The sequence below is a fragment of the Festucalex cinctus genome, chromosome 18 (assembly GCF_051991245.1).
Source record: "Festucalex cinctus isolate MCC-2025b chromosome 18, RoL_Fcin_1.0, whole genome shotgun sequence".
NCBI classification, from domain to species: domain Eukaryota; kingdom Metazoa; phylum Chordata; class Actinopteri; order Syngnathiformes; family Syngnathidae; genus Festucalex; species Festucalex cinctus.
In genome coordinates this window covers 24,522,792-24,543,718 of record NC_135428.1, presented here as the reverse complement: position 1 = coordinate 24,543,718, position 20,927 = coordinate 24,522,792, and the positions used below count along the sequence as shown (strand labels likewise).

General features: G+C 39.4%; 1 protein-coding gene and 1 long non-coding RNA gene across 3 annotated transcripts in view; one reads left to right on the top strand and one right to left on the bottom strand.

The window, feature by feature from the left end:
* Positions 1 to 20,927, top strand: part of LOC144006639 (uncharacterized) — a 196,255-nt gene that overhangs the window by 6,837 nt on the left and 168,491 nt on the right. The window lies entirely within an intron of this gene.
* LOC144006680 (uncharacterized) lies at positions 11,039 to 12,580 on the bottom strand. Its single transcript, XR_013279900.1, has 2 exons — positions 12,415 to 12,580; positions 11,039 to 11,682 (listed from the first exon to the last, which is right to left on the bottom strand). It is a non-coding gene; the product is annotated as an uncharacterized LOC144006680 (long non-coding RNA).

Below are 20,927 nucleotides of genomic sequence, written 5' to 3'. Positions count from 1 at the left end.
AGGTCCAGTTAACGTGTTTGGAGAAAAACGTAGAAGAAAATTCGTAAGAAAAAAAATTGCCACTAGGTGGCGCTATCAGTTAGATGAAATGTAAGTTAGTAGATGTCTTTAGAGCTGGACTCTCATCAAATGTGTGAAATTTTGAGAAGATAGGATCATCTCGGTCAAGTTAATGCAGCTTTTATTGTCACGAAAAATCTTCAGATTTTGCGTCACCGTAGCGGCCACGCCCTTTGGCGAAAAGTTACAATATTCGGTGTGGGGCATCATCAACATCTTAAGGCTTTTCTGACCAATTTTCAACTGGATCCCTTCAACGAGCTCAGCACAGTAGCTAAAAACGTAAAGTATGACATTTATTGTAACCACTAGGTGGCGCTATATGTATAACTGAATTTTGTCATATAGATGTTTTCAGGCCGTGACTATTACGTTGCCTGAGAAGTTTGAGATTTTTTGGAGCTTGTACATGGGAGTTATTCAGCATTTGCTCTTTCTGGACAAATGAAATTTTAAAGGCAATATTTGATGCCCCTCCCCCGTCATATAGTATTTCGAAAAGGCAAGACTTTTTGCCCAGCTGTTCTCTTAGGTCTTGAGATGATAAATACCAAGTTTGAAGTCAATGGGATGAAAAATGTTTGCATAGGGGGAAAAAGCATGACCACAGTGAATGTGCCAAAATAGGCCAAAATTGGACATTAAAAAATTCATAGCTCACTTCCTGTACATTTTAGCTACATGGTCCCAATAGACTTTTTTGTGCGTCTCGGGGTGCTACACGTGCCTGCCAATTTTCGTTGCTCTAGCTCAAACGTGCCGGGCTTGGTTTTTATTTTTCTATGCTAGGGGGCGCTATAGAGTCGCGTTGTTATAACGACTTCATAATATCAAATTTTTCGCCGGACCTGAGGAGTGTGCAAAGTTCGGTGAGTTTTCGTGAATATTTAGGTACCCAAAATCGCGATTGTTTACGGAGAATAAAGAAGAAGAAGAATAACTAGAGCTGCGAGCAGCTATAAAGGGCCCTCGCAGCCCGGGCCACGTTGGAGTCCTTGCACGTTGGGGTACTTGCACGTTAGGGTACTGGCACGTTGGGGTACTGGCACGTTGGGGTACTGGCATATTGGAAGCAAAATTTCTTTGAAAATGGCATAATAAACGTTTACATGTAGAATATTTTTTTTGCCAGTGTGTGTCAAGCTCAACGGGTTTTGGGGATTGTTAAGACCTGCAAAAATCAGCGTCCTTTTTTATTTTTAGGCAATGAGTTGCCCTGATTGGTATTTTTTGTAAAAGTGTATATATACATCATCGCTCGTTGTCCTCATTGCACAATGTTACTTTTATTGTCCAAAGGGGCAATCAAAAATGAATAAAACAAAATGGAAACGTACATACGTTTGGATCGGTGTGAAGCCAGTGAACAATTTGAGTGGTGGAAACTAAAAGAATATTCATAAATGACTTAGTCATCACACTTAGAATGAGTTTACATTTTTTTGTACAAAATACCGTATGTGGGGTTTTTTTTTTATATAAGCCTCAAGGGCTAGGTGGCGCTGTATTTATAACTGAATGTTGTCATCGAGATACCTTCAGGCCTTGATTATAAGCATACATGTCAAGTGTGGGATTTTTTTTGGAGCATGTACCGTGGAGTTATTAAGCATATCCTTCATTCACGATATTGCTTTTAATGTCCACAGAGGCTATCAAAAATAAATAAAAATATATATATGTTTGGATAAGTCTGATGCCACTGAACATTTTGAGTGGTGGAAACTAAAAGAATATTCATAAATGACTTAGTTATCACACTTAGAATGAGTTTACATTTTTTGTACAAAATACCGTATGTGGGGTATTTTTTTTTTATGCCTCAAGGGCTAGGTGGCGCTGCATATATAACTGAATGTTGTCATAGAGATAGCTTCAGGCCTTGACGATAAACATACATGTCAAGTTTGGGATTTTTTGGAGCATGTACCGGGGAGTTATTAAGCATATCCTTTTTCAGTGCGAAACACAAATTTTGATGCCCCGCCTTCATCATATAGTATTTCGAAAGGTCAAGACTTTTCCCCCTGTCGTTGGCTCAGGTCTTGACATGGTCCAGGTCAAGTCTTAACTCAGTCAGATGAAACGTGTAGGAGAAGTGGGCAAAAGTCTGCCCCCTGTGAATGTGCAAAAATTGTCAAAAATGGGACATTCAAAAATTCGTAGCTCACTTCCTGTTCATTTTAGCATATGGGTCCAAGAGACTTTTTTGTAGGTCTTGGGCTCCCTCATACACCTAAAAATATTCGTCGTTCTTGCTTAAACGTACAACCGGGGCTGCTTCGTTAAAAACTTCTAGGAGGCGCTATTGAGTCATTTTTGTAAAAATAGCACAATCAACAATAAAATATTGCTCATTTTACCAGGCCAGATGTGTGTGCCAAGTTTCATGAGTTTCTGTGCATGTTTAGACCCTCAAAACTGGCGTTGTTTTCTTGGCGAACAGCGCTTAGCCACACCCACAGCAATTCGCGAAAACTCACAAACTTCGTGTTGTGACATCATGAAGGCCGAAACCCTCATCTGAGCAAATATGAGGTAGGTCCAGTTAACGTGTTTGGAGAAAAACGTAGAAGAAAATTCGTAAGAAAAAAAATTGCCACTAGGTGGCGCTATCAGTTAGATGAAATATAAGTCAGTAGATGTCTTTAGGGCTGGACTCTCATCAAATGTGTGAAATTTTGAGAAGATAGGATCATCTCGGTCAAGTTAATGCAGCTTTTATTGTCACGAAAAATCTTCAGATTTTGCGTCACCGTAGCGGCCACGCCCTTTGGCGAAAAGTTACAATATTCGGTGTGGGGCATCATCAACATCTTAAGGCTTTTCTGACCAATTTTCAACTGGATCCCTTCAACGAGCTCAGCACAGTAGCTAAAAACGTAAAGTATGACATTTATTGTAACCACTAGGTGGCGCTATATGTATAACTGAATTTTGTCATATAGATGTTTTCAGGCCGTGACTATTACGTTGCCTGAGAAGTTTGAGATTTTTTGGAGCTTGTACATGGGAGTTATTCAGCATTTGCTCTTTCTGGACAAATGAAATTTTAAAGGCAATATTTGATGCCCCTCCCCCGTCATATAGTATTTCGAAAAGGCAAGACTTTTTGCCCAGCTGTTCTCTTAGGTCTTGAGATGATAAATACCAAGTTTGAAGTCAATGGGATGAAAAATGTTTGCATAGGGGGAAAAAGCATGACCACAGTGAATGTGCCAAAATAGGCCAAAATTGGACATTAAAAAATTCATAGCTCACTTCCTGTACATTTTAGCTACATGGTCCCAATAGACTTTTTTGTGCGTCTCGGGGTGCTACACGTGCCTGCCAATTTTCGTTGCTCTAGCTCAAACGTGCCGGGCTTGGTTTTTATTTTTCTATGCTAGGGGGCGCTATAGAGTCGCGTTGTTATAACGACTTCATAATATCAAATTTTTCGCCGGACCTGAGGAGTGTGCAAAGTTCGGTGAGTTTTCGTGAATATTTAGGTACCCAAAATCGCGATTGTTTACGGAGAATAAAGAAGAAGAAGAATAACTAGAGCTGCGAGCAGCTATAAAGGGCCCTCGCAGCCCGGGCCACGTTGGAGTCCTTGCACGTTGGGGTACTTGCACGTTAGGGTACTGGCACGTTGGGGTACTGGCACGTTGGGGTACTGGCATATTGGAAGCAAAATTTCTTTGAAAATGGCATAATAAACGTTTACATGTAGAATATTTTTTTTGCCAGTGTGTGTCAAGCTCAACGGGTTTTGGGGATTGTTAAGACCTGCAAAAATCAGCGTCCTTTTTTATTTTTAGGCAATGAGTTGCCCTGATTGGTATTTTTTGTAAAAGTGTATATATACATCATCGCTCGTTGTCCTCATTGCACAATGTTACTTTTATTGTCCAAAGGGGCAATCAAAAATGAATAAAACAAAATGGAAACGTACATACGTTTGGATCGGTGTGAAGCCAGTGAACAATTTGAGTGGTGGAAACTAAAAGAATATTCATAAATGACTTAGTCATCACACTTAGAATGAGTTTACATTTTTTTGTACAAAATACCGTATGTGGGTTTTTTTTTTTATATAAGCCTCAAGGGCTAGGTGGCGCTGTATTTATAACTGAATGTTGTCATCGAGATACCTTCAGGCCTTGATTATAAGCATACATGTCAAGTGTGGGATTTTTTTTGGAGCATGTACCGTGGAGTTATTAAGCATATCCTTCATTCACGATATTGCTTTTAATGTCCACAGAGGCTATCAAAAATAAATAAAAATATATATATGTTTGGATAAGTCTGATGCCACTGAACATTTTGAGTGGTGGAAACTAAAAGAATATTCATAAATGACTTAGTTATCACACTTAGAATGAGTTTACATTTTTTGTACAAAATACCGTATGTGGGGTATTTTTTTTTTATGCCTCAAGGGCTAGGTGGCGCTGCATATATAACTGAATGTTGTCATAGAGATAGCTTCAGGCCTTGACGATAAACATACATGTCAAGTTTGGGATTTTTTGGAGCATGTACCGGGGAGTTATTAAGCATATCCTTTTTCAGTGCGAAACACAAATTTTGATGCCCCGCCTTCATCATATAGTATTTCGAAAGGTCAAGACTTTTCCCCCTGTCGTTGGCTCAGGTCTTGACATGGTCCAGGTCAAGTCTTAACTCAGTCAGATGAAACGTGTAGGAGAAGTGGGCAAAAGTCTGCCCCCTGTGAATGTGCAAAAATTGTCAAAAATGGGGCATTCAAAAATTCGTAGCTCACTTCCTGTTCATTTTAGCATATGGGTCCAAGAGACTTTTTTGTAGGTCTTGGGCTCCCTCATACACCTAAAAATATTCGTCGTTCTTGCTTAAACGTACAACCGGGGCTGCTTCGTTAAAAACTTCTAGGAGGCGCTATTGAGTCATTTTTGTAAAAATAGCACAATCAACAATAAAATATTGCTCATTTTACCAGGCCAGATGTGTGTGCCAAGTTTCATGAGTTTCTGTGCATGTTTAGACCCTCAAAACTGGCGTTGTTTTCTTGGCGAACAGCGCTTAGCCACACCCACAGCAATTCGCGAAAACTCACAAACTTCGTGTTGTGACATCATGAAGGCCGAAACCCTCATCTGAGCAAATATGAGGTAGGTCCAGTTAACGTGTTTGGAGAAAAACGTAGAAGAAAATTCGTAAGAAAAAAAATTGCCACTAGGTGGCGCTATCAGTTAGATGAAATATAAGTCAGTAGATGTCTTTAGGGCTGGACTCTCATCAAATGTGTGAAATTTTGAGAAGATAGGATCATCTCGGTCAAGTTAATGCAGCTTTTATTTTCACGAAAAATCTTCAGACTTTGCGTCACCGTAGCGGCCACGCCCTTTGGCGAAAAGTTACAATATTCGGTGTGGGGCATGATCAACATCTTAAGGCTTTTCTGACCAATTTTCAAATGGATCCCTTCAACAAGCTCAGCACAGTAGCTAAAAACGTAAAGTATGACATTTATTGTAACCACTAGGTGGCGCTATATGTATAACTGAATTTTATCATATAGATGTTTTCAGGCCGTGACTATTACGTTGCCTGAGAAGTTTGAGATTTTTTGGAGCTTGAACATGGGAGTTATTAAGCATTTGCTCTTTCTGGACAAATGAAATTTTAAAGGCAATATTTGATGCCCCGCCCCCGTCATATAGTATTTCAAAAAGGCAAGATGTTTTGCCCAGTTGTTCTCTCAGGTCTTGAGATGATAAATGCCAAGTTTGAAGTCAATTGGATGAAAAATGTTTGCAAAGGGGGAAAAAGCATGACCACAGTGAATGTGCCAAAATAGGCCAAAATTGGACATAAAAAAATTCATAGCTCATTTCCTGTACATTTTAGCTACATGGTCCCAATAGACTTTTTTGTGCGTCTCGGGGTGCTACACGTGCCTGCCAATTTTTGTTGCTCTAGCTCAAACGTGCCGGGCTTGGTTTTTATTTTTCTACGCTAGGGGGCGCTATCGAGTCGCATTGTTATGACGACTTAATAATATCAAATTTTTCGCCGGGCCTGAGGAGTGTGCAAAGTTCGGTGAGTTTTCGTGAATGTTTAGGTACCCAAAATCGCGATCGCTTGCGGAGAATAAAGAAGAAGAAGAAGAAGAAGAAGAAGAAGAATAACTAGAGCTGCGAGCAGCTATAAAGGGCCCTCGCAGCCCGGGCCACGTTGGAGTCCTTGCACGTTGGGGTACTTGCACGTTAGGGTACTGGCACGTTGGGGTACTGGCACGTTGGGGTACTGGCATATTGGAAGCAAAATTCTTTGAAAATGGCATAATAAACGTTTACATGTAGAATATTTTTTTTGCCAGTGTGTGTCAAGCTCAACGGGTTTTGGGGATTGTTAAGACCTGCAAAAATCAGCGTCCTTTTTTATTTTTAGGCAATGAGTTGCCCTGATTGGTATTTTTTGTAAAAGTGTATATATACATCATCGCTCGTTGTCCTCATTGCACAATGTTACTTTTATTGTCCAAAGGGGCAATCAAAAATGAATAAAACAAAATGGAAACGTACATACGTTTGGATCGGTGTGAAGCCAGTGAACAATTTGAGTGGTGGAAACTAAAAGAATATTCATAAATGACTTAGTCATCACACTTAGAATGAGTTTACATTTTTTTGTACAAAATACCGTATGTGGGTTTTTTTTTTTATATAAGCCTCAAGGGCTAGGTGGCGCTGTATTTATAACTGAATGTTGTCATCGAGATACCTTCAGGCCTTGATTATAAGCATACATGTCAAGTGTGGGATTTTTTTTGGAGCATGTACCGTGGAGTTATTAAGCATATCCTTCATTCACGATATTGCTTTTAATGTCCACAGAGGCTATCAAAAATAAATAAAAATATATATATGTTTGGATAAGTCTGATGCCACTGAACATTTTGAGTGGTGGAAACTAAAAGAATATTCATAAATGACTTAGTTATCACACTTAGAATGAGTTTACATTTTTTGTACAAAATACCGTATGTGGGGTATTTTTTTTTTATGCCTCAAGGGCTAGGTGGCGCTGCATATATAACTGAATGTTGTCATAGAGATAGCTTCAGGCCTTGACGATAAACATACATGTCAAGTTTGGGATTTTTTGGAGCATGTACCGGGGAGTTATTAAGCATATCCTTTTTCAGTGCGAAACACAAATTTTGATGCCCCGCCTTCATCATATAGTATTTCGAAAGGTCAAGACTTTTCCCCCTGTCGTTGGCTCAGGTCTTGACATGGTCCAGGTCAAGTCTTAACTCAGTCAGATGAAACGTGTAGGAGAAGTGGGCAAAAGTCTGCCCCCTGTGAATGTGCAAAAATTGTCAAAAATGGGGCATTCAAAAATTCGTAGCTCACTTCCTGTTCATTTTAGCATATGGGTCCAAGAGACTTTTTTGTAGGTCTTGGGCTCCCTCATACACCTAAAAATATTCGTCGTTCTTGCTTAAACGTACAACCGGGGCTGCTTCGTTAAAAACTTCTAGGAGGCGCTATTGAGTCATTTTTGTAAAAATAGCACAATCAACAATAAAATATTGCTCATTTTACCAGGCCAGATGTGTGTGCCAAGTTTCATGAGTTTCTGTGCATGTTTAGACCCTCAAAACTGGCGTTGTTTTCTTGGCGAACAGCGCTTAGCCACACCCACAGCAATTCGCGAAAACTCACAAACTTCGTGTTGTGACATCATGAAGGCCGAAACCCTCATCTGAGCAAATATGAGGTAGGTCCAGTTAACGTGTTTGGAGAAAAACGTAGAAGAAAATTCGTAAGAAAAAAAATTGCCACTAGGTGGCGCTATCAGTTAGATGAAATATAAGTCAGTAGATGTCTTTAGGGCTGGACTCTCATCAAATGTGTGAAATTTTGAGAAGATAGGATCATCTCGGTCAAGTTAATGCAGCTTTTATTTTCACGAAAAATCTTCAGACTTTGCGTCACCGTAGCGGCCACGCCCTTTGGCGAAAAGTTACAATATTCGGTGTGGGGCATGATCAACATCTTAAGGCTTTTCTGACCAATTTTCAAATGGATCCCTTCAACAAGCTCAGCACAGTAGCTAAAAACGTAAAGTATGACATTTATTGTAACCACTAGGTGGCGCTATATGTATAACTGAATTTTATCATATAGATGTTTTCAGGCCGTGACTATTACGTTGCCTGAGAAGTTTGAGATTTTTTGGAGCTTGAACATGGGAGTTATTAAGCATTTGCTCTTTCTGGACAAATGAAATTTTAAAGGCAATATTTGATGCCCCGCCCCCGTCATATAGTATTTCAAAAAGGCAAGATGTTTTGCCCAGTTGTTCTCTCAGGTCTTGAGATGATAAATGCCAAGTTTGAAGTCAATTGGATGAAAAATGTTTGCAAAGGGGGAAAAAGCATGACCACAGTGAATGTGCCAAAATAGGCCAAAATTGGACATAAAAAAATTCATAGCTCATTTCCTGTACATTTTAGCTACATGGTCCCAATAGACTTTTTTGTGCGTCTCGGGGTGCTACACGTGCCTGCCAATTTTTGTTGCTCTAGCTCAAACGTGCCGGGCTTGGTTTTTATTTTTCTACGCTAGGGGGCGCTATCGAGTCGCATTGTTATGACGACTTAATAATATCAAATTTTTCGCCGGGCCTGAGGAGTGTGCAAAGTTCGGTGAGTTTTCGTGAATGTTTAGGTACCCAAAATCGCGATCGCTTGCGGAGAATAAAGAAGAAGAAGAAGAAGAAGAAGAAGAAGAACTAGAGCTGCGAGCAGCTATAAAGGGCCCTCGCAACCCGGGCCACGTTGGGGTATTTGCACGTCGGGGTACTGGCATGTTGGGGTACTGTCAAATAGGAAACCATCTAAATTTTAAACGTTTTTGCCATGCTTTGTGTTTGTAAAGTTTCATGGAAAGGCCAAAAATGATGCACAATTAACAAAATAAAATCAAAATGGATTGGCACATGGCTATATAGAATACTTTTTGAATATATTAGGCATGCCTGCCAATATTCACACATCTAGCTGAATCATATAATCGGAAAGACTTCATAAAAATGTCTAGAGGGCGCTATTGAAGCATTTATTGCAAATTTAATAAGAAATCTCTAAAATATTCATGCTTATGACAAGCCTGATGTGTGTGTAAAGTTTCATGAGTTTTTGCACATGTTTAGACCAACAAAAAAAAAGCAGCATTTTACTTGGCAAACAATCCATCGCCATGAAACGGCGTGCGACAAAATAAATAACTTCCGATAACTTTGTATCTTAAACATCTTAAGATGAAGCACACCAAGTTTGAAGACAGTCGGATAAATTTTGTAGGAGGAGTTCGTTAAAATATCACCCCTAAAAAAGGCCACAAAAAATGGCTACAAATCCCAACGTAAATCAAAATGGCGGACTTCCTGTTTGGTTTAGCAGATGGTTCCAAGAGACTTTTTTGTACATCATGGGCTCTTATGTATGCCACTAAATTATCATAGCGCTAGGTGAAACGTACAACCGGGAATGCTTCGTTAAAGAGGAGTTTTTTACCTCAAAATGTGATGACCGGCCCCTACGGGACTTCCTGTTGGGTTTAGCACATGGCACCAAGAGACTTTTTTGTACATCGTGGGCTGTTAAATTTGTCTCCAAATTTTCGTAGCTCTAGCTGCTTCGTACAACTGGGAATGCTTCATTAAGAGGGAATTTTTTCCTTCGCAATCTGTGCATGCCACGGCAACAGGGTGCGACGAAATAAAAAGCTTTCAATAACTTTTCATCTTCAACATTTTAAGATGAATCACACCAAGTTTGGAGATGATCGGATAAACTCTGTAGGAGGAGTTCGTTAAAATAAGACCCCTATGAAATGGCCCAAAAAATGGCAACACGTTCCAAAGTAAATCAAAATGGCGGACTTCCTGTTAGGTTTAGCATATGGTTCAAAAAGAGTTTTTTGTACCTTGAGGGCTGTTACATATGTCTTCAAATGTTGGTAACTCTAGGTGAAATGTACAGCCGGGAATGCTTCATTAAATAAGAATTTTGAAACACAAAATTTGATGCCTCGCCTCTGGCGGACTTCCTGTTAGGTTTAGCATATGGCACCAACAGGCTTTTTTGTAGATCATAGTCTGTTACATATGTGTACCAATTTTCGTGGCTCTCAATTAAACGTACCACCGGCAATGCTTAGTTAAGTAAGAATTTTGAAACTGTAAATTTGATGCCCCGCCACCGTCATATAGTATGTCAAAAACTTTAGATTTTTTACCATGATGTTGTCCCAGGTGTTGAGATGGTACAGCCCAAGTTTGAAGTCAATCGGGTTAACCGTGTAGTAGAAGCGGGCAAAAGTATGACCCCTGTAAATGTGCAAAAATGGGCCAAAATTGGACATTCAAATACTCATACCTCACTTCCTGTCTATTTTAGGGTACACATATCAAAGAGGTTTTTGTTCATCTGGATGTGCTACAGGTGCCACACAATTTTCGTAGCCATAGGACAATCGTAGGGGGACAGGGATCCGTTAAACCTATGTAGGTGGCGCTACAGAGCCATTTTTCTGTTATCATGTATGGCGACTTTAAAATATCAAATTTTTCGCCAGGCCCGATCTGCGTGTAAAGTTTGGTGAGTTTTCGTTCATGTTTAGTGCCTCAAAAAATGTGGTTGTTTGCGGAAAAGAATAATAACAAAGAAAAAGAAGAAGAAGAAGAAGAACTAGAGCTGCGAGCAGCTATAAAGGGCCCTCGCAACCCGGGCCACGTTGGGGTATATGCAAGTCGGGGGACTTGCACGTTGGGGTACTGTTAAATAGACAAGGACCATGGAAAATAGAAATGCATTTGCCGTGCCTTGTGTGTAAAAAGGTGCAGTAAAAGGCCAAAAATGATGCACAATTCCCAAAATAAATTCAAAAGTGTGGACTTTCTGATGTGTGTGCAAAGTTTCATGAAAAGTCGCTCGTTTGATATTCAAAACCAGCATCTGTTTATTTGAAAACATTGCATGGCACAGAGATGGTGTGTGATCAAATAAAAAGCTTTTTGATGACTCTTAATGTGGTGTCGCTGTGCAACACATACGTATTCATGACATAGTGAAGTATTGTGACAGTTTTGTAGGGTCCAGCAAACAGTAAATGTGTGACAGTTATTCAAGAAAAAATGTAGCTTTGAAGCAGGCTAACCAATGACATCATCTAAAGGGGAAAAAAGCACATGAGCAAGCATAGGTATAAGTAGAGGAGAAAAAGAGATGAAAGAATTGCGAGAGATGGAACAGGAGAGGAATGCAGCTGTTTATGTATAGCTGTTGTAACAGGACAGATTAAATAACACTTTAACCTGGGGTTAACAGCGCCCTAGGACAGATAAACTCTTTAGTGTAAAAGTTTTCTGGGACAGATGAATCCCTTGGGGTCAAAGAGTTTGGGTTAGCACGTAGTCTGTCTTAGGATAATGTAACCTCCATGGATGAATTAGTCCTAGGACGCTTTGATCTGCGGGCTAAAACTTCAGGGGGGTTAACCTGTCCTGTTATATTGTGATCATCGTCTTCGTGCATGTCCTCAGTGGCTTCTTCTGTCTGTGTGGCAGCATTTGATACATCTGTAGAACAAAAAAGAATGAAGAATCATGTTAGATCTGTGAAGTTTGGTTGTCTTAGGTGTAGTTTACAGAACAGTCGTGTGCATATTTTTAGCATGGTAGTGTCTTAATACAAATGCATATTATGTAATGCACTGTATATGGATATTACAGACGTAATATTTGACGGTGATCTTATATTCATAGTTTTTGCCCGTTAATAAATAATATAGCTAGTAAGTAATAAGACACGCAAAAATGGTATAGTTGAATCCTCTGGGTCAAAAAGCAATGTTTTAGGATTGTGTGATGAAATGATGAATAAAAGTAAGGATACGACAGGTACATAAATGGTTATATATACACACGGACATATATATTTATACAGTATAACAGTGCCGCATGTATTGGTTTTAAGGAAAGAGTTGAAAAGCAGTGTTCAGAAAAAAGCATAAGACGCACAAAGTACCATTTCACTACATGTAATAAGTTGTCAAGTAGACATGTGAATTAAGTGGTTAAGATAGTGGCTACTGTGCAAGTAAGCTTCAATTGTCTCTAAAAGGTTAGCATATGTGTTCTACATGATATCAATGGCTAGACGTGCTCGTGGAGAAACATTACAAACAGAAAAACACACTAAAGGTGCCTTTAACAAACCTGTTAATAAATGAGAACTTAATACATATATGTATGGCATACTGTATATGATTGAGAAAGTTGTCCTGTTTAGTTTATGTATTGTATACTTACGGAAAAAAGTTGGCAATCTTTGCGTATGGAGATGATTAGAGGGTCTTTATCAAAAGAGAATTTGCTTGTTGATTTGTTCATGTTCTGTAGAAAAGCAAAGGAGTAGAAATAAATACAGTATCATACTTCATAAACATACAAGAAATTTGTAGCTGTATTAACCATTGTTGGTATTTGAAGTGATAATTTAGGAATAGAAGTGTAGTGATTGCAGAATTTATAGAGTGCTTACCTTGTATGACTTTGTAGATGGAAATGTCTTTTGTTGAAAGAGCTCTTTGTTGTCTACTATATATGCAAGGACAAGCATAAGTAGGTGTGGTTATGAAGTACTTGACCATTGAAATAAAGCAGTGGTATCAAATGTATGGACCGTGGTTTGGCTCAGGCCTGCAAAGGGGTTTAATGTGGCACAAGAGATAATCTTGTAAGGTACAAAAAATAATAATAATATAATAGGTATGCCTCTGAGTTTTCACAAATCTAGGTCAAGTCAAGTCATCTTTAGTTATTTTGCGCTTGAATCATCCAATCGGAAATGCTCCATAAAAAATGTATAGAGGGTGCGATTTATTGCAAATTGCACAAGAAATCTCTAAAAATTCATGTTAATGACAAGTCTGATGTGTGTGCAAAGTTTCACGAGTTTTCACACATGTATAGATAAAAAAAAACAAAGCAGCACTTTACTTGGCAACCAATGCATCGCTATAGCAGCAGCGTGCGACAAAATAAAAAACTTTCGATAAATTTGCATCTTAAACATCTTAAGATGAAACACACCAAGTTTGAACACGGTCGGATGAATTTTGTAGGAGGAGTTAAAATATGACCCCTAAAAAAGGCCACAAAAAAAAGTCTACAAATCCCATCATAAATCAAAATGGCGGACTTCCTGTTTGGTTTAGCACATGGTTCCAAGAGACTTTTTTGTACATCGTGGGCTCTTATGTATGCCTCTAAATTATCATAGCGCTAGGTGAAACGTACAACCGGGAATGCTTCGTTAAAGAGGAGTTTTTTAGCTCAAAATGTGATGCCCGGCCCCTACGGGACTTCCTGTTGGGTTTAGCACATGGCACCAAGAGACTTTTTTGTACATCGTGGGCTGTTACATTTGTCTCCAAATTTTCGTAGCTCTAGCTGCTTCGTACAACTGGGAATGCTTCATTAAGAAGTAATTTTTTCCTTTGCAAACTGTGCATGCCACGGCAACAGCGTGCGACAAAATAAAAAGCTTTCAATAACTTTTCATCTTCAACATCTTAAGATGAATCACACCAAGTTTGGAGATGATCGGATAAACTCTGTAGGAGGAGTTCGTTAAAATAAGACCCCTATGAAATGGCCCAAAAAATGGCAACACGTTCCAAAGTAAATCAAAATGGCGGACTTCCTGTTCGGTTTAGCATATGGTTCAAAAAGAGTTTTTTGTACCTTGAGGGCTGTTACATATGTCTTCAAATATTGGTAACTCTAGGTGAAATGTACAGCCGGGAATGCTTCATTAAGTTAGAATTTTGAAACACAAAATTTGATGCCTCGCCTCTGGCGGACTTCCTGTTAGGTTTAGCATATGGCACCAACAGGCTTTTTTGTAGATCATAGTCTGTTACATATGTGTACCAATTTTCGTAGCTCTAGATTAAACGTACCACCGGCAATGCTTCGTTAAGTAAGAATTTTGAAACTGTAAATTTGATGCCCCGCCACCGTCATATAGTATGTCAAAAACTTTAGATTTTTTACCATGATGTTGTCCCAGGTGTTGAGATGGTACAGCCCAAGTTTGAAGTCAATCGGGTTAACCGTGTAGGAGAAGCGGGCAAAAGTATGACCCCTGTAAATGTGCAAAAATGGGCCAAAATTGGACATTCAAATACTCATACCTCACTTCCTGTCTATTTTAGGGTACACATATCAAAGAGGTTTTTGTTCATCTGGATGTGCTACAGGTGCCACACAATTTTCGTAGCCATAGGACAATCGTAGCGGGACAGGGATCCGTTAAACCTATGTAGGTGGCGCTACAGAGCCATTTTTCTGTTATCATGTATGGCGACTTTAAAATATCAAATTTTTCGCCAGACCCGATCTGCGTGTAAAGTTTGGTGAGTTTTCGTTCATGTTTAGTGCCTCAAAAATGTGGTTGTTTGCGGAAAAGAATAATAACAAAGAAGAAGAAGAAGAACTAGAGCTGCGAGCAGCTATAAAGGGCCCTCGCAACCTGGGCCACGTTGGGGTACTTGCACGTCGGGGTACTGGCACGTTGGGGTACTGTCAAATCGGACAAGGACCATCTAAAATGTTTTTGACAAGCTTTGTGAGTGCAAAAGGCCAAAGATGGTGTGCAATTCCCAAAATAAATTCAAAATGGCGGACTTCCTTTTAGGTTTAGCATACGGCTACAGAATACTTTTTGTAGGTCTTAAGCTAATAGGTATGCCTCCCAGTTTTCACAAATCTAGGTCAAGTCATCTTTAGTTGTGTATCGCTTGAATCATACAATTGGAAATGCTACATAAAAATGCATAGAGGGCGCTATTGAGCACAACGTTGGGTTACTTGCACGTCAGGGTACTGGCACGTTGGGGTACTGTTACATGGAACAAGGACCATTTAAAATGTTAGTTTTTTCCATGCCTTGTTTGTGCAAAGTTTAATGAAAGAGGCCAAAAATGATGTATAATTCCCAAAATAAAATCAAAATAGCGGACTTCCTCTTTGGTTTGGCAAATGTCTACATAATACTTTTTTGTAGGTATTCTGCTGATAGGGGTCTGTCCTAATTTTCACAAATCTAGCAGAATCATACAATCGGAAATAATTCATAAAAATGTCTAGAGGGCGCTATTTATTGCAAATTGCACAATAAATCTCTAAAAATTCATGTTCATGACAAGTCTGATGTGTTTGCAAAGTTTCATGAGTTTTCACACATGTATAGATAAAAAAACAAAGCAGCACTTTACTTGGCAAACAATGCATCGCTATAGCAGCAGCGTGCGACAAAATAAAACTTGCGATAACTTTGCATCTTAAACATCTTACGATGAAAGACACCAAGTTTGAAGACGGTCGGATGAACTTTGTACGAGGAGTTCGTTAAAATATGACCCCTGAAAAAGGCCACAAAAAATGGCAACAAATCCCATCGTAAATCAAAATGGCGGACTTCCTGTTTGGTTTAGCACATGGTTCCAAGAGACTTTTTTGTACATCGTAGGCTCTTATGTATGCCTGCAAATTATCATCGCGCTAGGTGAAACGTACAACCGGGAATGCTTCGTTAAAGAGGAGTTTTCTAGCTCAAAATGTGATGCCCGGCCCCTGGGGGACTTCCTGTTGGGTTTAGCACATGGCACCAAGAGACTTTTTTGTACATTGTGGGCTGTTACATATGTCTACAAATTTTTGTAGCTCTAGCTACTTCGTACAACTGGGAATGCTTCATTAAGAAGGATTTTTTTCCTTTGCAAAAAGTGCATGCCACGACAACAGCGTGCGACGAAATAAAGAGCTTTCAATAACTTTTCATCCTCAACATCTTAAGATGAGTCACACCAAGTTTGAAGATGATCGGATAAACTCTGTAGGAGGAGTTCGTTAAAATATGACCCCTATGAAATGGCCCAAAAAATGGCAACACATTCCAAAGTAAATCAAAATGGCGGACGTCCTGTTAGGTTTAGCACATGGTTCAAAAAGAGTTTTTTGTACCTCGAGGGCTGTTATATACCTCTACAAATTTTGGTAACTCTAGGTGAAACATACAGCCGGGTATGCTTTGTTAAAGAGGAGTTTTTTAGCTCAAAATGTGATGCCCGGCCCCTGGGGGACTTCCTGTTGGGTTTAGCACAGGGCACCAAGAGACTTTTTTGTACATCTTGGGCTGTTACATATGTCAACAAATTTTCGTAGCTCTCGCTGCTTCGTACAAATGGGAATGCTTCTTTAAGGATATTTTTTTTCCTTTGCAAACAGTGCATGCCATGACAACAGCGTGCGACGAAATACAAAGCTTTCAATAACTTTTCATCTTCAACATCTTAAGATGAATCACACCAAGTTTGAAGATGATCGGATAAACACTGTAGGAGGAGTTCGTTAAAATAAGACCCCAATGAAATGGCCAAAAAAATGGCAACACGTTCCAAAATAAATCAAAATGGTGGACTTCCTGTGAGGTTTAGCATATGGTTCAAAAAGAGTTTTTTGTAGGTCATAGCCTGTTACATATGTGTACCAATTTTCATAGCTCCAGATTAAACGTACAACCGGCAATGCTTCGTGAAGTAAGAATTTTTAAACTCTAAATTTGATGCGTAGCCGCCATCATATAGTATATCAAAAACTTTAGATTTTTTACAATGATGTTGTCCCAGGTGTTGAGATGGTCCATCCCAAGTTTGAAGTCAATCGGGTTAACCGTGTAGGAGAAGCGGGCAAAAGTATGACCCCTGTAAATGTGCAAAACTGGGCCAAAATTGGACATTCAGATGATCATACCTCACTTTCTGTCTATTTTAGGGTACACACATCAAAGAGGTTTTTGTTCATCTGGATGTGCTACGGGTGCCACACAATTTTCGTCGCCATAGGACAATCGTAGCGGGACAGGGATCCGTTTAACCTATGTAGGTGGCGCTATGGAGCCATTTTTCTGTTATCATGTATGGCGACTTTAAAATATCAAATTTTTCGCCAGGCCTGATGTGCGTGTAAAGTTTGGTGAGTTTTCGTTCACGTTTAGCGTCTCAAAAATGCGATTGTTTGCGGAGAATAATAATAATAATAATAATAATAATAACTAGAGCTGCGAGCAGCTATAAAGGGCCCTCGCAACCCGGGCCACGTTGGGGTACTTGCACGTCGGGGTACTGGCACGTTGGGGTACTGTCAAATAGGACAAGGACCATCTAAAATGTTTTTGACAAGCCTTGTGTGTGCAAAGTTGAATCAAAACGCAAAATATGGTGCGCAATTCCCAAAATAAATTCAAAATGGCGGACTTCCTTTTAGGTTTAGCATACGGCTACAGAATACTTTTTGTAGGTCTTAAGCTAATAGGTATGCCTCCCAGTTTTCACAAATCTAGGTCAAGTCATCTTTAGTTGTGTATCGCTTGAATCATACAATTGGAAATGCTCCATAAAAATGCATAGAGGGCGCTATTGAGCACAACGTTGGGTTACTTGCACGTCAGGGTACTGGCACGTTGGGGTACTGTTACATGGAACAAGGACCATTTAAAATGTTAGTTTTTTCCATGCCTTGTCTGTGCAAAGTTTAATGAAAAAGGCCAAAAATGATGTATAATTCCCAAAAAAAATAAAAATAGCGGACTTCCTCTTTGGTTTGGCAAATGGCTACATAATACTTTTTTGTAGGTCTAGCATAATCATACAATCGGAAATGCTTCATAAAAATGTCTAGAGGGCGCTATTTATTGCAAATTGCACAATAAATCTCTGAAAATTCATGTTCATGACAAGTCTGATGTGTTTGCAAAGTTTCATGAGTTTTCATGTGTATAAAAAAAAAAAAAAAACAGCACTTGACAAACAATGCATTGCTATGGCAACAGCGTGTTACAAAATAAAAAACTTTCGATTACTTTGCATCTTAAACATCTTAAGATGAAACACACCAAGTTTGAAGACAGTCGGATAAATTTTGTAGGAGCGGTTCGTTAAAATATGACCCCTGAAAAAGGCCACAAAAAATGGCAACAAATCCCATCATAAATCAAAATGGCAGACTTCCTGTTTGGTTTAGCACATGGTTCCAAGAGACTTTTTTGTACATCATGGGCTCTTATGTATGCCTGCAAATTATCATAGCGCTAGGTGAAACGTACAACCGGGAATGCTTCGTTAAAGAGGAGTTTTTTAGCTCAAAATGTGATGCCCGGCCCCTGGGGGACTTCCTGTTGGGTTTAGCACATGGCACCAAGAGACTTTTTTGTACATCCTGGGCTGTTACATATGTCTACAATTTTTCGTCGCTCTAGCTGCTTCGTACAACTGGGAATGCTTCATTAAGAAGGATTTTTTTCCTTTGCAAAAAGTGCATGCCACGACAACAGCGTGCGACGAAATAAAAAGCTTTCAATAACTTTTCATCGTCAACATCTTAAGATGAATCACACCAAGTTTGAAGATGATCGGATAAACTCTGTGGAAGGAGTTCGTTAAAATAAGACCCCTATGAAATGGCCAAAAAAATGGCAACATGTTCCAAAGTAAATCAAAATGGCAGACTTCCTGTTAGGTTTAGCATATGGTTCAAAAAGAGTTTTTTGTACCTCGAGGGCTGTTACATATGTCTTCAAATTTTGGTCACTCTAGGTGAAACGTACAGCCGGAAATGCTTCATTAAGTAAAAATTTTGAAATGCAAAATTTGATGCCCTGCCTCTGGCGGACTTCCTGTTAGGTTTAGCATATGGCACCAACAGGCTTTTTTGTAGATCATAGTCTGTTACATATGTGTACCAATTTTCGTAGCTCTAGATTAAACGTATAACCGGCAATACTTCAGATGAAACATGCCAAAGAATGAAGACAATCTGATAAGTTTTGTAGAAAATATGAGGCCTATAAAAGGCCCCCAAAAAATGGCTACAAATAGCAAAGTAAATCAAAATGCCGGACTTCCTGTTTGGCTTAGCATATGGTTCTAAAAGACTTTTTTGTACATCGTGGGCTCTTATGTATGCCTCCAAATTATCATAGCGCTAGGTGAAAGGTACAACCGGGAATGCTTCGTTAAAGAGGAGTTTTTTAGCTCAAAAAGTGATGCCCGGCCCTTGCGGGACTTCCTGTTGGGTTTAGCACAAAGCAGCAAGAGACTTTTTTGTACATCGTGGGCTGTTACATATGTCTACAAATTTTCGTAGCTCTAGCTGCTTCGTACAACTGAGAATTCTTCATTAAGAAGAATTTTTTTCCTTTGCAAACAAGTGCATGCCACGACAACAGCGTGCAGCGAAATAAAAAGCTTTCAATAACTTTTCATCTTCAACATCTTAAGATGAATCACACCAAGTTTGAAGATGATCGGATAAACTCTGTAAGAGGAGTTCGTTAAAATAGGACCCCTATGAAATGGCCAAAAAAATGGGAACACGTTCCAAAGTAAATCAAAATGGTGGACTTTCTGTTAGGTTTAGCATATGGTTCAAAAAGAGTTTTTTGTACCTTGAGGGCTGTTACATATGTCTTTAAATGTTGGTAACTCTAGGTGAAACGTACAGCCGGGAATGCTTCATTAAGTAAGAATTTTGAAACTCAAAATTTGATGCCCCGCCTCTGGCGGACTTCCTGTTGGGTTTAGCATATGACACCAACAGACTTTTTTGTAGGTCATAGTCTGTTACATATGTGTACCAATTTTCGTAGCTCTAGGCTAAACATACAACCGGCAATACTACGTTTAGTAAGAGTTTTGAAACTCTAAATTTGATGCCCCACCGCCGTCATATAGTATGTCGAAAACTTTAGATTTTTTACCATGGTGTTGTCCCAGGTCTTGAGATGGTACATCCCAAGTTTGAAGTCAATTGGATTAACCGTGTAGGAGAAGCAGGCAAAAGTATGACCCCTGTAAATGTGCAAAAATTGGCCAAAATTGGACATTTAAATACTCATATCTCACTTCCTGTCTATTTTAGGGTACACACATCAAAGAGGTTTTTGTTCATCTGGATGTGCTACAGGTGCCACACAATTTTCATAGCCGTCGGACAATCGTAGCGGGCCAGGGATCTGTTTAACCTATGTAGGTGGCGCTATGGAGCCATTTTTCTGTTATCACCTATGGCGACTTTAAAATATCAAATTTTTCGCCAGGCCTGACGTGTGTGTAAAGTTTGGTGAGTTTTCGTTCACGTTTAGTGTCTCAAAAATGTGATTGTTTGCGGAAAAGAATAATAACAAATAAAAAGAAGAAGAATAATAAGAATTCCTTGAAAAACAATAGGGACCTCGCAGCGGTCGCTGCTCGGGCCCTAACTAGAGCTGCGAGCAGCTATAAAGGGCCCTCGCAACCCGGGCCACGTTGGGGTACTTGCACGTTGGGGTACTGTCAAATAGGACAAGGACCATCTAAAATGTTTTTGACAAGCCTTGTGTGTGCAAAGTTTAATCAAAACGCAAAATATGGTGCGCAATTCCCAAAATAAATTCAAAATGGCGGACTTCCTTTTAGGTTTAGCATACGGCTACAGAATACTTTTTGTAGGTCTTAAGCAAATAGGTATGCCTCCCAGTTTTCACAAATCTAGGTCAAGTCATCTTTAGTTGTGTATCGCTTGAATCATACAATTGGAAATGCTCCATAAAAATGCATAGAGGGCGCTATTGAGCACAACGTTGGGTTACTTGCACGTCAGGGTACTGGCACGTTGGGGTATTGTTACATGGAACAAGGACCATTTAAAATGTTAGTTTTTTCCATGCCTTGTCTGTGCAAAGTTTAATGAAAAAGGCCAAAAATGATGTATAATTCCCA